The 24,142-nt window shown below is 42.1% G+C and overlaps 1 protein-coding gene across 2 annotated transcripts in view; it reads right to left on the minus strand.

The window, feature by feature from the left end:
* The window catches only part of pawr (PRKC, apoptosis, WT1, regulator), a 67,160-nt gene that overhangs the window by 39,750 nt on the left and 3,268 nt on the right, over positions 1-24,142 (minus strand). The gene's annotated exons all lie outside the window — the stretch shown is intronic.

Genomic DNA, 24,142 nt, shown 5'->3' on the forward strand with positions numbered 1-24,142 from the left:
GATACTGTAATGTTGACTTTGTACAGAGAGGAACGCGTGGCGCGGGATTAATGACAAGAAAGGCTGTCGGTCGCTGAACAGAGCCAGTGTTCAATAAGTGAAGAGATATTATCTAAGGCCTCACCAGTCTCGACTCACTGGCAGGTACAGTCTTATCTTACCTCGACAGACACATATCAAAACACGAAACAACAAAGACACAGCAGAGATGATCAAAGTGAGTAACGTTGCTTGCGCAGTGGTGGGCTTGCTCTGCGTGTCATACCCTCAGGCTGAAGACAAACAAAGGATCCTTTGCCAAGACCAGCGTTTAACCAACTCCAGATATTAGCACGAAAACATGTTTGCCCCTCTACTTCTCCTGTTGTCTGCTCACTGGGTTTTGATGTTCTCTCGTTAGTTGTGGGTGATAAAAAAAAAAAAAAAAGCTGATAAACATGGTCCTGAGGCAGTGCAGATGGGATCCATAAAAATGTGTCTGAATTCCAAACTACACAGTAATAGAGTATGTACAGTACATTATGTTAATCTCCATGGTACACTGTTTTTGTAGTTTTTAGGATTGGATTCCGAAGGGTTGGATTCATAACTGTTCATTGTCTGCTGTTATCTTCTTAATCCTTTTCTTAGCGTCTCTCTCTTTCCTTCCAGGTCTCTGTGGTACTTCATGCTTTGTTAGCATGCAGGTCGCAGTAACATCAGCCATAATAGAAAAAAAAACGGTTACTTAAAGTGTTCATGTGATTTGGCAAACTTTTTTGTAGATTTGTGATATACCATTTTCCTTCCGCATATCTGAAACTCTACTCTTTGCGGGTCAATTTTGCAAATTTGGAAGTTATTCCAGACAGATTTCTTTTTCAACATCTTGCTAGCGATAGTTTTAAGTTTTAAGGCTGTCACGCGGTCTCGTGTCACTGTCCCAGGGTCAGTGCTGGTAACATTAGAGGAGAGCTGTGACACAAAAAACTATCACTAAGATTAAATGTCCTTGTCTCAGAATAACTAACAATAATTAACACTGATGCATAATGAATAATGTTGGATTGACATTTCTTATTTCATGGGCTATTTGGGATTTTTGTGGTAATGAAAGAATATCCGAATACCAAAATTAAAAACTGAAAACCTACCCAGTGAACGAATATCCGGATAGTTGAATATTCGCGACTGACATCTTTGAGTAAATTTAATTTTGTCCACTCAAAACCTGCTCAGTGTTCATGTGTAGTCTGCAATTGGGATGCAGCAAAAACTTCCTCCAAAATAAGCATGTGGCACTGCATTACTAGAAGCTCTTCAACAGGGGGGGGGGGGGTTGGTAAAGGCAGAAGATGCTAGATGGGGAAGCCTACGTTATATGCGTGTGTGTGTTTGTGTGTGTAAGGCTGCAGCCTGTGATTATGTTATGTAATTTCCACTGAAGTTAACAAAAGGTTTGCCTCGTACTGCTGCATGCCAATGGCCCTCCCTCTCTCCCTCTCTCTCTCCACACCGATTACATCCTTCCTGGCATTAATGGGGTTAAAACGGGCCCTTATCTTTTTGCGGCAGGGGTCTGTTTTTCCATGCAGGGTGACTTTGCACATGCCCACTTTCCTCATCCCTCAAGGGCAAGAACACAAACTACAAGCCACCATCTGCTCTCCTCAAGGCAAACTCTGCAGAGCAATCAACACTGCAATTTCAACCATAAAACAGTGGTTAAATGGATTTCCCTGCGGACAAAATGGAATTTGGACTCCAAAAACTGAAACAAACCTTGAGTCTTGGTTTAAGTTGACTATATATCCCAGCATGATTGATACGAAAACAAGAAAATGAATCTTCAAATGTGGAAACAATAACTTGGTACAGTAATTTTGAATGAATTACTTTGTAATAAAGACTCCAACTGAATTGGTTAAACAAGTTCCAAATAAAGGGATCGGAAAATGCGTCTTCACATGCAGCAAAGCACCTCAATCGAGCGGAAGATCATGCGCAGAAAAAGGTAGGTGGTCTTTATGATCCTGTGTCTCTAATAATAAATATTGTTGCCTTTTTTGTGTCACGGATCTTCTTCAGGTCAAACATTTAGCCGGTGACTCGGATTAGATCGCGTCACAGAAATTGTACGTATTAACGAGTGACACTAATTGACTAGAACGTACGTTGAGATGATAATTCAGTAAAAGTAAAAAGTATAATTAGAATAGTCATGCAAAGTCAGTTACCAGTGTTACATAACACCGTGGTATCACATTTATCTTTGTAGCATATATTTACTGTCCTTTTAATTCCTTTATTGCAGGACCTACTGCTCCTCGGCCAAACCCAGCAGGGATGTCCCACTTGGAGTTGGTCTGCCCAAAGTTTTTACCATTTCTCTCTTAATGTGGTTGTCTTTGGAGTCATTTCTGTGCGTTGATCCTCTCTAGTTTATGGATAAACTGGGAGAGGTTTGGTAGTTTTTGGGGTTTTGTTTCTCTAACATGCCATTCTGCGTCTTGTACTTTGCTTCCTTGGGTTTTATGTTCTCGCATTCTGTATTACATAATTATACTCTGTGATTGGCTTCATGTTTTTATAGAGGCCGTAAAAAATGGATTAAATTAGCCCTTTTACAAGCCACAATGGAAAGCTCTGCAGGGAAGATGAAAGACAAACATTTGTACTAACATATGAGTGTTATAGAACTCCTCTTAAATACCTGTAACCCTCCCCTGTCAACTTCTGGGAATGGACCCACTGCTAGAAACCGGCTGCCTATTCCCTTGGAAACTTTGATGTCTAATTAAATTCCACCAAAATAATAAAACAAATTGATTACTGTTGATTATTAGACCCTTGATAGGAATTTGAAAATAAGCCCAGCTGCTTTGATGGCAGGAGTACACCGTAATACTTGTATACTCTGCCTTGCATTGTACCTGCATTTTTAACAACAGGGCGTTCTTTCTGATAATGACCACAATTGTCATATATTACAAAGACATTTATTATATTTAACATGTCATACTACTAATAAACTGAATTTTCTACATAGAACCTATTTCCTCACTTACTCCTGGAAGCATCTAGCCATGCGCATAGTTTGGTTTTTACTTACAGTTTCTGAGATATCCTTAATGTAGTTCTTGTGTCTGTTACTATCCTTTCTATCTGATATTTTGTGTGTGGTTTTATTGTGAAACTTTCTGTAAATTTGGTTTTTAAAAAGTGCTATGTAAATAAATCTTTAGCTACTTACTTCTCTTGCAATCCAATACAGTGGAGGTGTAAAGAAGTTTGTGTCGCTCACAGCAATGAACATTGACATTTGAAAAAACCGATCATCGACATGCACCTCCGGAAACAATGTCCCAGTTATTCTAAGTCTTTTACTGGGGCTCCTTCCTATTGAAGGCAAAAAAAGTGAAACTTGTTGGTGGAAGACACACCGTAGCTAGACATCTAGTTCCCAGTATGTTCAGTAGTGCTTATCGTGTTGTTATTTGTTGTGCTCTAGCTCCACCAGCCACTCACATGAACCCAAAATCAAAGTCAGTGCTTTGACCCGAAAGTTTGAAATGAAAGTGCTGGTTAAAAACCAACTGGTAAGTAATTTGAAAGTTACAGTGAGACAGAGACAGCTTAAATTCTCAGTGAGTAATTAAATTCATCTCGGCATCATCAGAAGTTATATGATATTTTTATGGTGTTTTCCTCTATGGAGTTACTGAAAGCCTTTGTTTAAGACACAAAAGGCAGCATCCAATGGTTTAGATGTGTTTTATTCATTATAAAACACACACACACACACCCTGTCGGGACACGCTGCACTACCTGCGGCCAATACCCTTGTGAACACGGCACTGGAGAGGCCTCATCCACACCTGTTTCAATAAAATGCAATATAATCTATATGGAAATATGGGAATTAGACTCCTTCTTTAAAGAAAGTTTGCCCTATTGGATGATGCCTTTTAACTGCATATTTACTGTAGTATAAAGTTTAGTGACATTACTCTGGTTGTCCTAAAACTATACTTTTAAAAAGGCATAAATCTGATCAAATTTTAAAGCAAGGACGCAGGCTAATATCAGCAATAGTGTTCCGATTAACGGCTGTAGCATTAGTCTCAGGCTGGGTGCCGGTGGAGTTTCAGGTGTTTGCAAGGCTCACCATCTTTGATTTTACAGACTTTCCAGGAAAAATATCCAGACCTTTTTATATCCAGGAGCCTGGTAAAGTAATGTCATTTTGTCTTTTTGAGGTGCTGATCATACGCCAGTTAAACTACAGTATTTGTGCAGCCAATGTATTACTAAAATTACATCTTCACCTCCAGAACCTTCCAAGAGGTCAAGATCCAGATGCCGAGTTCAATTTCATTCCAAAAAGTCTGGAATAAATCGAACCGCAGTGCATCGAATCGGGGCCGAGGGCAAAAGTGAATTCTCGGTTACACGACACTTTCCCGAGCTGTATTATAATACATCTTGTTAACAGTCTGTTGAAAGGAAGACGGGGAGCCGGACCCAAGGGCGGCACGTGACACGTGGAGCTTTGATCATCACGCGAGCGTCTCAGACGCTGTCAGTTTGCTTTGACATTTGGAACAATCTGAGGGCTTTTGTGTTTTGACTGGTGTTTTCTCCAAACTCGACATCTCAGTGGTTTCGACGCACTGACTGAATTATTTTCCGAGGCAAGGTTTGTCTGGTAGATATGAACCACGATAGGAGGAAAACTAAGAGAAAGTGAGGGAGGAGTGCGTAGTAAGTCTCTGATGACACCGATAATTGGTTGTTTGACCGATGTGATTTGTGAGTTTACTTAGAATAGCTCTCATGAAAGCACAACAGATATAAATTTTTGGCAGAGAGACGGATAATTGCTATTCTGCGCATGTGCCGTGCCCGGAAGTTTAGTCGTAGCGATAGAGAAGGTCCCCGTCTTCAGAAGAAAATGACACACCAAAATTTATTCAGATCTCATCAAATTAGAAAATGAAAATTCTCTCTTATTTTGCATAATAAAGTAAACACAGTTTCACTTACTGCTTTATCTCCAGTTACAGATTATAACAACTAAAACTAAAAATGGCCAATCTTTTTAATCATGTAATTTATGGGCATATTCACGTGTACGTATAATGCAAAGTTTCCTGCAGTGTTTTTAATTGTGGCCCTGCATTGCCTGAAATAACTTGTTTCGTGACACATGCTATTAGCCTCACTGAACTTGCAGAGGCCCCTACGTCACACATTAGAGGGCCACATTAAAAGGGGATTGTTTAAACCGTCACCTAAGCTACACTGATAACAAGACGGAGTGCATCAGCTCAGCAGGCAACTGACTGATCGACTGCACTGTACGTTTGCTTCACAGTAGCTAATCAGAGCAGCATGTCACAATGTCGGCAGAAAGGAAAAGCTTATTGGTTTTTACGAGTTGAGAAAAGTAGAGACAAAGAGTCAGTCACAATCAAGTGCTGATGAGTGAGAAAGTAACTCACCCTTTTTAAATTGGAAACAATGTTCAATTATGCTCCTGTGTTGTGCCACACAATATGCTGATGTTAACAAACCTTTAACAGCCTCAAAAAACTTGAATAAATTTGTACGTTTTGTTGTAGCCTATTATTAGTTGGTGTATTAACCTCAATGCAACGGTCACCGGTCAATAACTCTTGGAGTGACAGCGGTTCCATGTCTGCACATGGTAGCTCTGCACTTGTTTTTAGAGATGAATGGCCGATTGTACCTTCCATGTCTAATCCCATTAAACCCTCAATGCACAAAAAAACCCCCCAAAAAAAAAAAACAACCCAAACTTTCACGACATGTTGGAAAATTAGAAAGAGAACCAGACACAGTGATAATAATAAATATGTAAAATTTATCAGTGGTTGACTCAGTTCGTCATTAAAATATATGTAAAACAAAGCAAATACAATTAACTTATTGCAAAAAGCAATAATTCGATTTGACGACTGTGCCTTGAGCAAGATATTTAGAAACTGCCGCAAAAATCTGCTTTATGCTTTTTGCTGTCAATCATCGATTTCCGAAATGGAAAATAATATGAAAAATACACTGGAGGGAAATAACATAAGCCTAATGAAAAATGTACCAAGGTTCAGGCCAAACCATCAAACCATTTGCAGTCCAAGATTTATTTTAGTAAAAGTGCGACTGGTTTCAATATTACATCAGAACACCAGAGCTGCAGTATAGTTTTACTGCAGGAAAGTAAAGCACAGCAAGCTCTAGGAAACAATAACTTTTATGCTTCGGCTCAGAATAAAGCTCTCTGCTATGTAAAGCACGCAGCTCCTGTGCAGACGGTTTTTGACTGTGCTTAACTGTGGAATTTATTGTCTATTAAAATACCTTTTTTTAAGCAAACACAGAGGACTTAAAAAACACCCTGCTTCTTTGAATAGTGCAAGAGGAAAGCTATATGCGTTGACTAAGCCGAAATATCAGCGCTGATGCTGATATCTGAAGATCTTCGACGAAATTTGGGACAGGTGGTGAGTCTGATGGCCGAGAGAGAGCGGAGAGAAGACACTGTGAATACAACCTATTGTTCCCTGTGGTAGAGTTCGGCCTGGATTACCGATTGTGTCACAACATTCCCCTCATAGCAAGAGAAGACGACAGGAATGGGAAGTTGAAAGGGGGGGGGGGGGCGGATTCAGATTCCTGGAAGACCAAGGCAATTAACATTTCCTGCTCCCACAGCCTCTTTCTATCTTTATGTCACTTTGTGTTCTATAGAAAGAGAGGAATGGTTGAAACCTGGGTAGTTTTTTGTTTTGGTTTCCAAGTGCACACAAAAGGCAGGGCAGCTGGCAAGGGAAGGGCAGCACAGTTGCATGATTAGTGCATTCCTCACCACTCCACCCCACCCGGTGCAACGGCACAGACAAATTCAGCGGATAGGCCTAGAGCAACAATAAAATTTCCCTTTTCCATTCCCTCCTAGCTCTCTCTAAATGGCTGATTCAACGCATCGCTGCATCCCTGTATTTACATACAAATAAGAGAGAGGATGTGGCTAGTTATCGCTGCCTGCCTGCCTCTGCGTGCCTGCGTGTCTGTGGTTGTTTGCTAGTTTTTCCCCCTTTTCTTCAAAAAGCTGTGAAAAGCTACCCGGCTCACCGAGGGCTATCCAAGCTCTGGGGGCCTCCTTTACCACTGGATGAGGGAACACGAAGATAATGTGAAACGACAAATGTGACTGACGACTTCAGACAGCCACCAGCAACGCTGCTGTGGAACAAACAGGTGTGTGATGACAGCAGCAGGGGGATAATAGTCTTTTAGATAAAGGTTTTTGTGCACGCCACTTCGCCTTATCAACTTACTCCAGTGAGAAATCGTAAATCAGGGCTCATCTACACTGCCCCCTAGATTAAAAAAAAAAGCCCCATCTCTGTTGAGTTTGTTGCTCTATTGTAGCAGACAGATTTTACTGCATGCTCATCTCCCTGCTCCCTCTCCCTGCTTAAGTCGAGCCCACAGAGAGAATAACCCCAGAAATTTGCAATAAACTCTGTGGGGCTTTCAGAAGAAGCCTGGAGGTCTAAGGTGAGAAAGCAGAGAGGAAAAGGGTCAGTGTGAACTCCCTCCCCTGAGCAAGGCTCTGTTTGTTATTCATGAGAACGCTGGCTCTCCTCCTGAGACTCTGGAAAAATTATACTGTGGGCCTGGACAAATGAACTGCTTCTCTCCTGCGAAAAAATGGCTGCCATCAATCCACAGTCTTCCACGACCCCGCGCCCTGCTGAGGCTTATCTTGCTTAGCGGACTAAAGAGAAAAAAGCACAGGGTTGTATTTGGTGAGCATTTGAGAGGAGGAGGAGGAGGAAGGGGGGCAAGAGATTGAGTGGAGGAATTAGTTCAGTATTTCGATAATGGATATCCTTGGAAGAAGCCCAGCCGCTCATCAGGGCATGGGGGGGGGGAATATGCAGGGAGGAAGAGAAAGGGATGAAGACAAAGAGTGCAAAGCAAAAGAATGTGCATTCAGGCATGTCCTGAGGCCAAACCCAAGCTCGTTGAGCCTAAACTTAATTGCAAAAACAGATTCTGAAAGAACCGAATTTCCCTTTATCCACACTTTATACCGAACCCTTACCTATAAACTGCCGCATCTTTATAACTTGGTACCTGGTACACAACACTTTCACCCTCTAGTTTTGAAAAGTTGAAGACAATGCCTCCTCAGTGACACAACAGAGATATCTGGTTACGCCCCCTGCCACATAATAATAGTATAACCCCAGACAGCCGATTGTACCCTTTTAATTTTTCAGTACTAAAGCTCTTTATCTGTTCCTTGAGGCGTCACTTGAGGAGAGCGTTGTACGCTTGAAAAGGGATCGAGAGAGTGGCAGAGCTCTGCCTGCGAATGAGGAAGCCGGCTGGAAACCGCGGCCTGATTAATGGAAAACACCTTGCTCCAGGACAGCACACAGCAGGTCCTGGACGAACACTCAGACACCGAGACATGTCCGTCAACTTTTCTGACTCCTGCTGGAAATAATAATCCAGACCTTAAATAACACAGCTAGTGAATCACAACTTGTCCACGACATCCATAATCACCCCTCTGATAAAAGACTGGCAGAGCTGTATCAACATGGCTCCTGTGCAAGGCTGAAGTTGCATAACAGCACATGCTCTGTAACATTATGTAACTGATCCTGAGGGCAAATCGATCCACGTTATAATTCATTCTCCACTGAGGCAGTCGTGATTTACTCCGATTTTCATGGCAGGCAGTGGCGTCTTAGATACACAACAGGGATGCATACCGCTGCGTCACCTCCCTCCCACTTTCATCCTCCTCCCACCTGCGTGCAGGGACACGCCGAATCCCACACTTGAAAACGACACTTTGAGAGGGAGGACGAGCACTTTCTCAACAACAACAACAACAACAACAGACTTCTCATTACACCTGAGCGAGAGGGAGGAGGGTGGACCAGTGATAAAGACGGCTGGGAAACTGACTACCATGTGACAACTCAACAGCCAGGGGTTATTTTCAGAGGAGCTTGTTAGTCAGCAGCAGCATTACTCGACTTTAGCATAAAGAAAAATCCCTCTCTTTTCCTCTGGGAGAGATGGGGAGAACAGAAAGTCTGGGCCGGCTCGCCACAATAATCCCGCTAATGTTCCTAAATGTGCCACATGTCCCTGTGGAGCTTGACTTCCACGCACCGAGTTTAGAAACACTGCTCGCTCATGTTGATACAAACTTTCCTTTCAACTTGGAAGTAATGAAAACTGATATTTTCATGAGCTCTGTTACAGAAAAAGTCGTAAGTGACAATCTAGTTCTTCGGTTCAGTACTTTTTTGGTCTGTTCTTGATGTTAACTGGGTTGGCCTTTCCGCACTTGTGCATTTGTGCATTTTTTTTTTTAGCCCTCTTTCCCTTTCGTTGTTGAGCCGTGGGCCGTAACTGCTCGTGCTAATTACCCAGCCCTATTTAATGCTATTTATTTCAAACCTACACAGGAAGCAAATATCATGAACTGTGAATCAATGTTCAATGATATAAAACAGGAACATAAGAGGTTGGTTTTTTTTCACATTTTCACAGGTACTACTTTACTACTACTAATAACCTGTTATAAAAGGTTAGTAAGTTGTTAGTCATTGCATTACTCTTGTGGTTATTATAGCATTTATTAATGCTTTATAGATGAGTTATAAGCCATTAATAAGAACAACCTTTGCGTTACCAGGATGTGAAAAATCTCTCTTTATGTTTTTAATGAGTTATTAACTCATTAACAATAAAGGCCATAGGTTTCTCACTTTGTAATAGGCCAACAGCAGAAGTCATCTGCAATTATAAATGTCAAGTTAATAATACAAACGTGTTTACCACAAACAGTTAAAGTTAAAAAGCTGTTAAATAATTAACTAATTAATTTTGGTGCTTGCCAGCACTTTTCTAGAGGGTCAGATGGTCAAATGGTCCCACTGGAGCAGTCTACCTGATAAACTAAAGAGCTAATAAGATAAATGAAGTGTCTTGCTGGAGGACCACAAACACCAGCCGCAGAGATCACCCTGGCAACCCAAAAAGTCTTCATAGTCATCAACGATTCATTAACCACTAATAAAGTCATTAGTTACAACTTATAAACCAACTCTGCAGGGTGCCTTTTTAGCAAGTGATGCCCATTCAATTATATAAAAGTGTGCGAAGGCAACCACACTACTAATAAAAACAACAACTAAACTTTAACATCAGCGGCCAGAAAATAGCTGCAATATTCGATTCTGTGCCAGCATTCTTTATAACAATAAAAAAAAAAAAAAAAAAAGGAGGTCATAGTGGTTCTCTGTTTGTTTGTACATTGGGGTTGTGTTGTGGAGTGCACCTTGCCTGCTTGCTGTGTAACACAATACTCAGATATACAGTATCGGAAACTGTTAAAGCATGTTTTGCATTCCAGTAGGAGAGAGGCAGAACTATTGTGTACAGAAGCCATTGTGTTGGTCCGCTGGCAGACACCAAACCAGACCATGAGTCAAGCTAAGCACAGTCTGAACTCTCCACCGGCAGCGAACGGCACAGGCTGGGAAAGATTACGGCCTTTTTCACCACACGGACTTTGAATCGGCTCAAAATTCAAGCCTGGTTCACCTTTACACGTGACTGCCAGGGCTGAGGACGAGCACGAGGTGTGACACAAGTACACGAGCTTGGAAAATGAAAAACTGGTTTACAACACAAAAGCCGGCAGATTGTAAATAGTGTCCCTGCCCTAGACCATGTAACTGTGAGAAAAACAGTACTGCAAATAAGAGATTCAATTTCACATGTCGCACTAGCTTCATCAGATGGGTGCTCTCTAGCAGAGTCATGAACGGGGAGCTACTGAGTTAGTCATATAACAATTATCCACTAAAAGGCATTACTTAGTGCTGTACCGGGCAATTTTAACACAATAGAAACTTTAAATGGAAGAAAGTGGCAGCTGAAAAGTTTACTTTATGACAAAAAGGACACCAAAGAAATGAGAGAGAGAAGATCTAATATTTTCAAGTCCAGATTTCTCTGAGTGAAGTATTTGTATACTTTTCTCTAAGAGGCGGTGTCTTACATGGACCACACATGCAAACGCACGCACACGCTCCCCACAGACAAACTTCCTTGTAACTAAGGAGGTGAGGTCTTTGTTTCTCTCTTACTTTTCTTTGCACGTAGCCTTCGTCTCCAGGCCATATCGCTGTGACCAAGCCAATCTGATTGACCTAATTTTAGGTTACACAGACTGAACCATTTCTAATCTAATACTTCTAACTAACCATTTGGTTTACGCAACTTGTTGGCAACACACACACACACACACGCACACACACACAGGAAGTAATTATGTTACCTTGCTGCCTCAATTAAAAGGTTACAGAGAACTGTGTACAGCTCTGTGGCTAGCAGCTACTAACAGAAATGCCCACAAACAGGGCTTTCCCTTTCCTTCACACAGTAACATAAAATGGTGACGTTCTGCGGCGCAGTTTTGTTTAAAAAATTGCAATTCAGAGTCATAATAATCACAAAAATATCCTAAAGAGACTGTACGGGACCTATTTGTAGTGCCTGCGCTACGTGATGCTCCCCTACTGTGGCTCCACTCAATGGCAGCTGAATATGGATGTAAACGCCGCGCCTTGTGCAACCAGAAAGTCAAACATTACAGAGCCGTCATTCAAGTTGTTCACTGTGACAGTCATGAAGTTGTTGCACTCCAGAAGTGCCCCGTTTATGTTCGGTAAAAGACTTCCCACGGGGACATGCAATACTCTCCCTGTGTCCTCTGGATAATGGTGGAGCCGACGACTGTTTGCACTTGATTGTGTGACCTTTCAGGCTGACACGGGGAAGATAAATCCAGCCCTGTGGACAGATAGAGCCGGTGACACCGGCCCATTCATCGTGCCCTGGACAGCTCCGCATTTGGCTACTGGACAGTGAAAAGGGGAGGATGGAGGAAAAATAGAGATGAGGAGAAAGATAGACGAGAGGGCACGCAGGCCACACACACACACAGCTACACCTCATGTTTACTTATGAGCCTTTAGCCTGAAGTCTTTGGATGCAAACAAACGACTATGGATGCATGCAGGCTCGGGGACTGATTTACTAATGAGCTGGTCGAGGAGACAGCAGAGGATGGCAGGATTTTTATTAGAATCGGATAAGGAGAAAACAAATGGAAAAGGGAAAATAAACTATAGTATGTGTGTCCACAGGCCAAATACCAGAAGAAAGATGAAATACAGAGAGAGAGGAACCAGACAAAAATACAAACAATGAGCTGGTGGTGGAAAAGAGAGATTCACGACATACGGTAGAAAGCAAAGCATAGCATCAACCAAGGGTGGCTTGTGATGAAAATCCAATCTGTCACGCTGAACTGAGAAATTTCTTTGGCTATGAATCTTTTAGGAGGCTGTCAGTGCCACAGGCAAAGGTTAATACCCACTGAGGAGAAACAGTGCTACAAGACACCGCTATGCTAAAAATTACAGCTCGGCTTCCCTTTCTCTGAACATGAAGGCGTGACTGAAACGCCCCTGCATCTGTCTATGCAACTTACACTCTCAGGTTTGTACACAGTTTTGTGGCCAGACAGCGACACGTGTTAAAAAAAAAAAAAAAAAAAAGTGAGAGGAGAAATGAGAGAAACTAAAAGTCTATAAAATCCCAAAAATGTCGCCCCGGGGTCTGGAATATTCCATTGCTCTGATCAGGTCAGTGGACACTTTAAGGCGCAGAGTGTGGAACATGCAAAATGAAAGGGGTGAGGGATCAGACTGAGGAAACAAACATGGAGAAAGTTACATCACTGAATTTCTTCTAACAAGCTGTTCCCTTGTGATGCATTTGCAAATCTGAGAGCTTCGCATGTTTGAACCACCCCTTTTCAATTACCGAGAATGTACCAGAAAACAAAAGCAGATTTGTTTATACTTAGCAAAGCAGTTTGAATACTGCAGCTTAAAGGGTAAGGGCTGGAATCTTGCGAACATTTTTAAATATTTTGAGTCTTCGAGGAAATCATCACGAATACTAATCAGCATGAGCAGAGCGAGGAATGGTGATGGCTGAGCCGATGTGTGGAGGTCAGAGATCAGAGTAAACACAAATCCAAGGGTGTAGCTCCTGCTCTGTGCCTTGACCTCCCTTTCTGATCAAGATGAGCGTCTTACCTTTATTTTTTGGAGTCAGAAGCCGTCAGTGTAGGGGGCAGAGAGCACGCCTGCGTAACAGAGAGCTATATAACAGCCACAATAGATGTTCTCATCTGCAATATGAAACGTAGTCTAAAAAAACAACAAAAAAACAGACAAACAAACAAGATATATTATTTGATATCAGTCTTTCTGTCTTCAACCCTGTCTGCATGCCTGAACTCCACAGTTGTTGTTTTTTTTAAAATGGGTTTCCAACAACATGGAGGACATTCTGGGACAACCGCCACCGATGACCTGATTATCAAGGTGCGGTTAACACCCACACATCAGGGAAGTCATTACAACAACAATAACCACCGAAGCAGCACGAAAAGAAAACGCAGCAATTATTAATGAGTCAGTCGTGACACCAGCCCGACCGACAACTGTGGCCTGAGCCTGCTGTGTCAGAACATCCAACAGATTTCACACATTCATAGGAAAAGTTTAAAGCTCAGCAGACAACAGTCAGGTGTCCGACACAAACTTAAATTAAGCCTACTTCACATGTGGTGTCAAAGTCAACATCTGGCTGAAGAGTCTGGCCCACAAACATCAGCTGACAGCCTGTATCTTCCCTGCTGACGCTCTGCCATGCAAATACTGCAGCGACATTCCCTTCGTTATTATTTTTGGTGGCTTTTTTTTTTTTTTTTTGCAGGGCCTTCAGCAGGTGAAACACATAATCAGTTGGATCTAGGTCAGGTGACAGAAGGTCAACAACATTCAGCTGTCAACTCTTCAACCAGAGAACGCTCCAAACGCAACTGACAACTTGACTGAACTGTCACTGTGTTTAAGGTCACTGTCCTGGGTTATATGTCCTAAAATTTAGGGACTATAGATAAAAAAGGTCCATGAATACTACACCTTCACGTCCATCCTGTTAAGGTTTGTCAAAAGGAGTAATTGACGCACAAACCTTATGCCATAAAGGTTTGTGTGTCCCGTGTGTGTCCCACGCCCCGTGGTTGAAGGCGGCCTAACTGCGGATCGGGATCAATCCAACCATCCATACTTTCGCTGTCGGTCGACCTGCATTTAATAACAGGTTCTACATCAGGGGTTTCTCACCACACGCTGGCAAAGGAAATGCTTTGACAGAATATATTACCCTCAGACTTCCCTGTACATTTAACCGTTGTCAGGTTTTATCCATATAAATGATGTAATGCTATAAAATGCAGATGAAAAAGCAGGTGTTTCCAGGCCTTGCTAGCGATTCCACGATGTAAAAGTAAATGTAAAATCTGCAGTATGTCCATTATGCCTTTTACAACCTCTCTGCTTAATGCTTCCCAAGCTTTTATTTTACGGTTTTTAATGCTTTTAAAAATCTCTTTTTATATCAATGCAGGATAAATGCAGTAGGTTTGCTTACAGCCGGAACCACACCATGTGCTGTTTTGATCATTTACCGCAAAGCAAAGGGTATGACGTGATCAGTCGAGTACTGCTATGTAATTGACAGATTATAAGGGTATTTCATTATGTCATTAATTTCATTAACTAGATGACAGTCTGAACCGGATCTTCACTTGTTAAATGCTAATTATGGCACTTAATTGCGTGAAGAAGCACCTGTGCTTTTTTCTCCTTCACGTCGGTTCTGATGGTTAGCAGAAGCGTCTTTGTTTCAGGCGAAGTGGCCTGCTCCACCTGAAGAACGCTGTGGGAAAAACCTTAAAAAGTAGCTGTTCATTACCCACTTGAACACCAAATACACTTTTTAAATGTCTCATTTGGTTGTATTTTTTGTGTGGTTCCCTTGTACCTGTGTGTCGTCCGGTATTTCGAGCTGCCGCGCACGCTTGCCTTTGAGGGATGACTGAGGATGTACCGAAGACCGTAGAGATGGTATCACAGAAGGAAATTAACGCACATGTACGACACACAACAAAGCCTCAAAACAACGTGCCAAAAGTAATTTCCCAAGTCCAGCAAGACAGAGCTGGAGTGAGAAAACAAGCTACTTTGTGGGCGGCACAGTGTAAGATCGCTCCCTCCAGTGTTGTGTGTAAGAAAGGCTCACTGCCTTGGTAAAGACAACACAACACGACACACACACACACACATATATATACGTGAGTGCGTGCACAGACCGAAAGACACTCGAGCTTCAAGGAATGAGCTTGATAGCAGGCTGGCCCTTCCCACGACTGAAGCAGGTTTCAGGCTCTTTTCAAGAAAGAGCTTAAAGATCAAGGCTTTGTGCGTTCGGCAGTTTAGAGCCACATATTTATTCGATTTCAAGGGTTCAGCTGCATCCCTGGGGTTTTTCACTGAGCTGTGTTTTCAATACCGTGTCCTTTTGATGAACGACTTTTTTGTGGCCTATGTGCAATTTTTCAAACAGCCATTGGGGGGAAATCCTCCATATCTATCAAATATTCAGGCAAGTCTGTCTAAAGTGGAAAATTAAATCAATCCGCTGGTGTCGAAAATATTTTCGCTTCAGCCTAAATTACCGCATAAATCCTCACATATCTTGTTCTAATAAATCCTATTTGTTTTCATTCAAGGGCAACACATGTGCCAAAAGCACCACCGAAGCTCAGTATTGAAATGTGATTTTTTTTTCTTTTTTGCAGTTCAGTTTGTATTTGTATAAATTAAGTTCAGCCTCTTCATGGTAAGAAATAAGAAGTAAAATTGCCAAACAAAACACTGGCGAGACTCAAAAACGTTATCCTGTGAAGCCAACATTCCTCCGTCTGAGTCTTTCGCTTTCTCTCTGAACTGGGACAGGAGGAAATAATGTTTGTTCATCATTCCTCAAGTGCAGGTTGGGTTACATGTATAAAACCAGCTTGGCCGATAACGGCGATGCTTATCAGGACACACTTTGAGCTGGATCCACGGTGACATAACTCACAGAAGCAGTGCGTGAAACCTGTTAGACTGCAGACAAAATCAGTCTGTTAGTGTGCATTCACTCATACAAATATAACTGAGGCTTATTGTCCCTCAAGCAATAAAATGGCAGAGTGAGCAGGGCTGTGAGTGCAACGGCATCAGACATGAAGTCTCGGGTCGTATCTCAGACAGAACTGGTCTGGTTTGGATCAAACTATGCTCAATATTCAAACTGTTTTGAATGTAAAGTGACAGTTGAGACAGATTTGTCAGATTTTTACGAAACCTACTGGGATGATGCCTTATTTTTCTGTGTGGTGGCATGTGAAAACATTTAAATGGCTTACTTGCCGGATTTGCTGATGGACATTCATATTTAAACGTTTCTGTCTTCAAAAGGTCGTAACTCGGATCATAACTGGTACTCAACTTGTAAAATAAATCCAGTAGAGGTGTATGTGAAGACTCGACAGGTGTGTTGCAATGTGCTGCACTAGTGCATTGTTCAAATTACTTGTTTGTTAAAACTGTAACTTTTGGCACGTTGGACATTTGATAATATATGTGGTTGCTTGTTTTTATTATGCGTCTGCGGTTGCTTTCATTTTCTTTTAAACCGGCCTGCACACCTAAATTACCAGCTGGCAATGGCAGATGTAGCAGATGTTCTGCTACATCTGCTACATACTTTACAAAGGAAACTAAACAAACAAAACAGAATTTAAAAAAAAAAAAAACAATTTATGAATCAAACGTATGGTGAGATCATAAATTATGATTTGTTGCTTTAGATTAAGGCACCACCTGGACTACCGGGCATTAAAAAGCAATCTGTACAGATTCACGAATCAATAACTTAACTCTCTGAAAGGGGCATTTTCCCTTTTCATTCTTTATCTACTTTATTTTTATTATCGTATTTGTTTTGTTAATTGTTTTCCAACGATTGCTGTGCAGCACTTTCTAACAATGTTTTGAAAAAAAGTCTATAAACAAAGTTTTATTAAGTATATTTTAGTGCTAATGCTGATATACTTAATACCTTTACTTGAATAGAAATTTTAAAGATTTGATTTTTTTTTTACATTGCTTTATTCTTACTTTGACTCACTCCTTAAAACCTGACTGTACAACTTAAGCTCATCTTAATGTTCATTTGTGCCACTATCTGGCTTGAAGGTAGTGTAACAGTAACATTACCAGAATCTAAAATAGAAGACAGTGGGAAAAGGGAGACTGAGGTCTCTAAGTAATTCTGTTTTAATGAATACAAATAGACAGGCTCCCAAATGCCTAATCATGCAGAGTGGCCTGATTAGGGCTGACTCACAAATTCCCCACAGTCATCAGCAAACACACAGGAATGTCCAACAAATACAGAAGGTTACGTGTTACGGACACACAAAATCACAACATACACTCACCCGCTCCTCTAATCCACGACTCTCTTACTTAACACCCTCCCTGCCGAGTGTGTTTGTGTGTGTCTCTGTGCTGTCAAACCGCCGAGATACCCGGTAGGTAAGTACAGAAAGTTCCCCAACAACCGCGCGACGGGGGGAGACTTATTTCCAAGCAGTGGAAGCATGAAACCGATTATCGCTTTTATCTCCGCATGCCGCCATAAACCATCAGGATTAAAACCCCAAACGGTAAATTTCTATAAGATGCATGTCAGTTACCACAACACACACCAGATCGCGTTAATGTTCTCAGCGTGAATGTTGTTAGCGAGAAAGAAAAAAGCAAGAAAGGCAATTATGACGGAGGCTCTGAAAAATGCGTGAATGCACTTAAATAAAAGCTGTAAAAAATTACTGGGTGAAGATGGTTTGACTTGAATCTTCAGAGCAAAACAATAGCCTGAATCCGGGGTCAGACAAGGAAGAGGCTATTCCCTCTGACATTGTTTAACGCCTGCAGGGAAAACATTCAGAGTGGATTTGGTTAAATATTTACATGGGTTATGTTGCACGCTGGGTTTAACCAGTTTATTCAGCGAGGCCATACAACGTCTGACTGCTGCAAATTCCACGGGATCAATCTTTTCTGCTCTACTTGGGACCTCACTCTTGAATTTTAAGTTGACACTCGCACAATAACAGTTCCCTGATGCCAAACTTGTGCGCTGTGGATATGTACACACTCAAGAGTTAAAGATTAGACAGAGGTACAGCAATTTGCGTCACTCAAGCAGTAGCAGGAAAGTGAGTAATGCTACACGTGAAGCGCAGATGCTTCTCTGTTAGGAAACCGCCTTTACAAACAGCTGAGCTTCAGTGGTCGTCCGTCCTGAAGTTGACTATATTACCCTCAGTTGACCAGAGTTTTGGGATAAAACTCACTGAGCTCTTAACGCTTCTAACTGTTGAGGGAGGAGAGCGGAGGGAGAGAGAGAGAGAGAGAGAGAGAGAGAGAGAGAGAGAGTCAGCCTGCGGGCAAACATGCAGGTTTGGTCCCACTTATTCACGAGATCTGTTCATCTAACGTCGGTGTTCGGGGCCAGTGCAGGTTTTGCCTTACTGTGCATTCTTGTGCAGGCTCTTGGGGGGGGGGGGGGGCACGCTGTTCTCCAGTAATAATCTACAGTCTCCTCCGCAACAGACATAACTAAAGAGCAGTGACCTAGATAGAAGAAAAAAAAAAAAAAAAAAAAAAGACATTGAACTTTGTGTCCAAATAATAGCCGAACTCCCACAGTAAATACCAAAAGGACGAGTTGTGTCACAATACAGAAACTCTCTGTCTTCCAAACATTCCTCCTTTAACCTCTTCAGTCCACACGAAATCTGCATGTGATCCTCGGAAGGTGATGCCGACATTAAATGTCAAAGTGTTTGACCTTTATGAGACAAAATACAGATTTTAGTCCTTAATAATGAGACAGGACTGAGCGCTAATGCTTTTGCGAGGCGGTAAAATGGACACAGGAATGTGCTGGATGTGACTGTGCCTGTAAAGCATAATTTACTTAATTTATTTACTTAACAGTCTGTGATGAGAAGATACTATGAGTAGAAACCTTGTATTACAAAACACTTCAACTTGAACAGAAAAAGGGGCCGTTCTTATCAAATAACCAGACATGAATGTCTGTTTTTGGTTTATTAAGTGAGTCGAAATATTTTATAAATCAAGGTATTTCATCGCCGTGATGCAAAAATCATAGTCCTGTTTATTGATTTCCAACATTGCACACATATAATTAATACAACCATAGATATTGATAAGTGATAACTACCAATTTATATGGTCTGATGACATATAAAATCATATTGCCTCTTCCTACTTTGAAGACTATAATCATGTTTCTCTCTTTCAGTCAATTATCAAAAGAAATCCAACTTTTAAAAAGTCAAATTTTTTGTCTAAACACAATGAGCCATACATATACCTTTGCGCACATAAAAACTGTCTAAAGTTTGCAACATTTTTACATAAATGAGAATATTCCTAAGTAAGGAACAGTCAAATTAGACTAGGAATCCAATCAGGCTGACATACCAACTTTCAGTACTTGACATTTTGTGATACTCGATGCCATGGAAACATTTTAATCCATACCAAAAAGGTAATGAGGTTTGACACCCAACTTCAAAGTTACTAGTGGCCAGACCCTGATATTTCCTTCTCACAGCCTCTTTAGTTCTAATCAGGTGATGTGATGCCATCTGACAGCATAATGGACGCTCACCTAGTCAGGGGTCACTTTAATGGGAACTGAGGTTTACGTAACGATCCTTCAAACTGAACAAAACCACGTGCCACGGCCCATTACGAGGGTGCTGTGTGTGTTACGAGGTGCTGAGAGACCCCCAGGTGCCTCAGTGGAAAAGGGGCCGGGCTGATAACGACTTGGTCGCAGAGGCAGACAAGCAACACTTCCTCCTCCTCCTCCTTTCCCTCTTTCCTCCTCCTTTGGAATTCCCTTAAATTTCAGCTCTTCTGGGACTTTTTTCTCTGTTAGTCAGTGACAGCGGCCCTCGTAAACAATCCTGAGTTCATTCCAATAAGTCAACCAAACAAAATGTTCTTGGGAACACTGCTGGTGCTTCTGGCTTGGGAAGGCTTTGAGAAACACATGTTTTAATTAAAGAGTTTAGCATTCCTGTTGTTCAACCAACAAGAAAAAGAAGGAAACAAAATACCCTGCCTAAATAGCTCCTTGCTTACCTAAGTCCATGATAAAATCCCTGTGGTATTTACTGTGATGATGTGACCTTGTTTGGAGAAGGTTTCAACAGTAAGAGAAACATGCTCCTCCCCATGCAAATTAACATTCTCGCATTCTTTTTCACAGCTGTGAATTTAGAGCCTATGATAAACAAACTACTGCAGGATGTTGGAGTATAGTGATTCATAAAAATTCACGATTCGACTGGGACATATGGTTCCCAGCTCGTTTCATAAAATTCTAAGGAGAATCGGAAAACATGACTTCAATTTCTACTTTGGGATTATTGCAACCTCGAACTTTATCAGATTTTTTTTTTTTCTGCTGCACACTCACAGAACTGCTTCGTTAAACAAAATGTTGGGTTACACGCCCCATACCAGTAAATTATGAAAGCTGCACTAGCGTACAACTTTTGCATACCTTAAAAAAAAAAAAAAGCTACGAAAACAGTGAAAGTGGCATCCACTTTAAGACAGTTGACTGAAAAACCAGCCCCACTCCATACATTTAGAGGACTGAAGAGGCAAAACAGTAAATATGCCACTAATCTTCTGTATATCCAAGAATTACTGCCAAGGCCAATAAAGCAACAGCAGCGGTGAGGGACTCCGGTGATATCAACTTCGCGTCTCACAAACCTGGGGCTGCTCTTGTTGGCGAGGCAACTGAAAGACACCGAGTCCGTCTCATCGAACCAGTGTCAAACCGGGCATTCTCTCCCAGTGCTCTGGGGGTAGAGGTCGATCCAATGTCGCTCAGGCTGTTTGCCCTCAGCATGCAAACATACAACTTCACCCTTCGCCGAACTTCACCACAGAACAAAATGGAGCAGAAACAAATCTGCTCATAAACAAGGCAGGGGCGTTTGAATTTAAGGCATTTGCTGATTAATGTCATCGCAGTCTGATTTTAAAGAGCAGATGAAAGCGCTGACGCCAACACTCAATGACGCGTGCAGTCTCATTTGAAATGAGACAGACTGCCCTACACACACATTTACGTACTTTGTCCTGAAATAGGACAATGTGTATGTGAAAATTTCTGCAGCACCATTCAAATAAATCAATTTTATACACATTTCCCCAGAATTCGCTGGAGTATTTGGTATTTTTGGAAACTGTGGAATCTTTGTGGCTTTGAACAAAGTCTGGCTACAAAACATGGGTTTGTACTCATGTAGTGACTTACCAGTGGGACAGCGGTAAGTAGGAGATTAAGATATGTTTGTATAAAAACATAAAACACATTAACGACCAAGTGGATACACAAAGCATCGGGTTAAACAAGAGCCCTCCTGTCTGCCATGCTCTGCTATCAACAGGGCGTTAACTGCCTGAGCGCTCGGCACAGCACCGCTTGTTGAACCTGTCGACCCCTTCAGTGACGCTGCAGACAAATAGCTGAGGGGGGCTGGTGAGCTCCACGCTCCCCAGCAGCAGCAGCCCCTGCGGGGCAGACCCAGCCATCCACATGAAACAAAGTTCACACTCCCTGGCAGGAGTGTCTTGACTACAGCCCCGTTACTCAGCGAGGCCAGAAAAAAGCAGCAGAAAGAGGGACACGAGTCCCCGTCAGACCACGTACGGCGGGACCAACAGGAAACGCACTCACAAACCGAAAACACTTTCGGATGAGAAAAATATCGAACCCCAGGAAGAAGCCTCTACACACAATCTCTCCTTTCCACATTCCTCTGTTGCGTAAGCATGTCGTGAGCAGGTCAAAGGTCAGCGTCAACAACAATGCCCTCCAGTCCGAGGTAGCAAGCAGGGTGAGAGAGAGAGAGAGAGGAGACACCTTCCTGGAACGCGGGAGGTTGTACTGATTGATGCTTTGCAAAAGTGTCTTCTCTCCAGTGAAGCAGGGAGCTTTTATCAGGCCATTATAGCCTCAACAGGCAGAAGATTGGGTTCCCCAGATGCTCCCAAATCCCACTCAACAGCTATTATCCTGCACAGAACGAGCGTGGAGATAATCCCAGGCGTCTCTATTCACACCTGTCCGCTCATATCCGAGCCACAAAGGGAGCTTGTGTGAGGGAGTCTTCATTTGCATAGTTTGGTCCTTTATATATGCAACGGGAGGTGAAAGGGAAACATTTGACAGAAAGGATTATATACTTCATGTTTCCCTGCAATTTCCGAGGCTCGCAGGATCTCAGGCCATGAGATCTGAGCGATAAAGCTTCCCTTATTAAAGTGGGATTAGAAGACTTGAGCTGTTATTTAGTGTTAGTGGCTACCGTTGGCTAATCTTAAATGATGAAGTGTGAGTTGTTATCAAAACAATAAAGTATCTCTGGGCCGGACACGTCATCAGTTACAGATAACGTGTCCAAAAAAAAAAAAAAAGGAGGATGAATAAATATCACATTAATTCAATGAAAGAATGAGACCGTTATTCATAGCTCTGAATTTTGTCCATGGGGAAAATGGTAAAGAAATGCTGACACGATTAATCAACTGGCCGGTCGACAGAATGATACAACAACTTGATTATTTATCTTTTATTAGGCAAACACGCCACACATTTGCTGATTTCAGCCTTTCAAATGTGAGTATTTGCTGTTTTTCCTTTCTCAAGCTCGTACCACTGCCAACTGGGCGTGGCCCAGGGGCCAAAGGGGTCAAGTGGCCCCTGAGGCCGAGCGTCTGTGTGAAAAAATGATTAACATTTCTTGTTTTCAAAAGGGTAAAGTTCAAAGTCGGTCTGAGAAACACCTTCATTTTAAAAATGTCGCAAGAGGCAATCATGACGTAAATAATATAAAAATTAATAGCCAGATTAATTGATGATAATAACCGTTAGCTGCAGCTTTTAAATTGATTCAATTGTAGTGTTAATTAGTTTTTCTTAGCTCTGAATTTCAAAGACTAAACAGAAAAAAGGATGTAAATATGTTCAAAGAAAATGCAGAACTATCGTGATTACATGCCACCGCCAAAAACGAGCTTGCAGAGGAAAGCGAGTGGTGTAAAATACCATGTATTCCTCCAACAGAATTCACGGTCAAAATGCTAAAGACGAAGGGCTTTCACTTTTCCATTGAGGCATTCTTCCATAATTGTGATGAAGCTGCCAAACGGAGGTCACGAAAAAACCTCTTTGGTCAGTAAAGGTGTGACCTCACTGACCTCGAGCAGGACACCCAGAGGACTAACAAAGCATCCAAGTGTTGAAACGCCCAAGTCTGAAATTGTTTTTAGTGAACTGAAATAAATAAAACACGGAACATAAAGACACCTGGTTACTAATATCACTATATCCACGATTGTAACCATCCGAGTTTCCGATAGTCTTCGTTCCGTCACCACCTGTGACGACTGAGTTACATCTGCAGTTGAAGATAAACTTCGGTTTCTGGCTGTCGGGATTCTCCTGCTCTCAGCGGGATTAAGCTTCTCCATCTGTTCACCAGTAATGGAAGACGACTGCATCTCACATTGCTCTAACTAGCAGATTCGTGTTTTTTTTTTTTTTTTTTAAACCAGGTAAAGGGGCTTATCCCGGACGTCGAAATGTTTACAGGCACAAACACATGACAGAGACTCCAAAAAACCACGATCATACCCAGGAGACCAATGGGCACGTGAACAAACTCGGTCTTATCCCACAGGTAATACACCGACTGCGGGGCATTTCTACAAACTGCACCAAGAACGCAGGACTCCGGCAGGGATCGTGGACTTCTGGTTCTTTCTCTCTGCCTCACTCGCTCAAATCAGCTCACCACTTCATCACATTCCCTCCCACCTCCCCCCCATATAATAGTGTGTTTGCCCACGTTACTACATAATCAGCTGCCTATGGGCTCGATCTAACAAATCTGGCACAGCCCGGAGTGCTGAAGCCCCGCATTACAGCCTGGCTTGTG

Source organism: Xiphias gladius, chromosome 2 (genome assembly GCF_016859285.1).
Source record: "Xiphias gladius isolate SHS-SW01 ecotype Sanya breed wild chromosome 2, ASM1685928v1, whole genome shotgun sequence".
NCBI lineage: Eukaryota > Metazoa > Chordata > Actinopteri > Istiophoriformes > Xiphiidae > Xiphias > Xiphias gladius.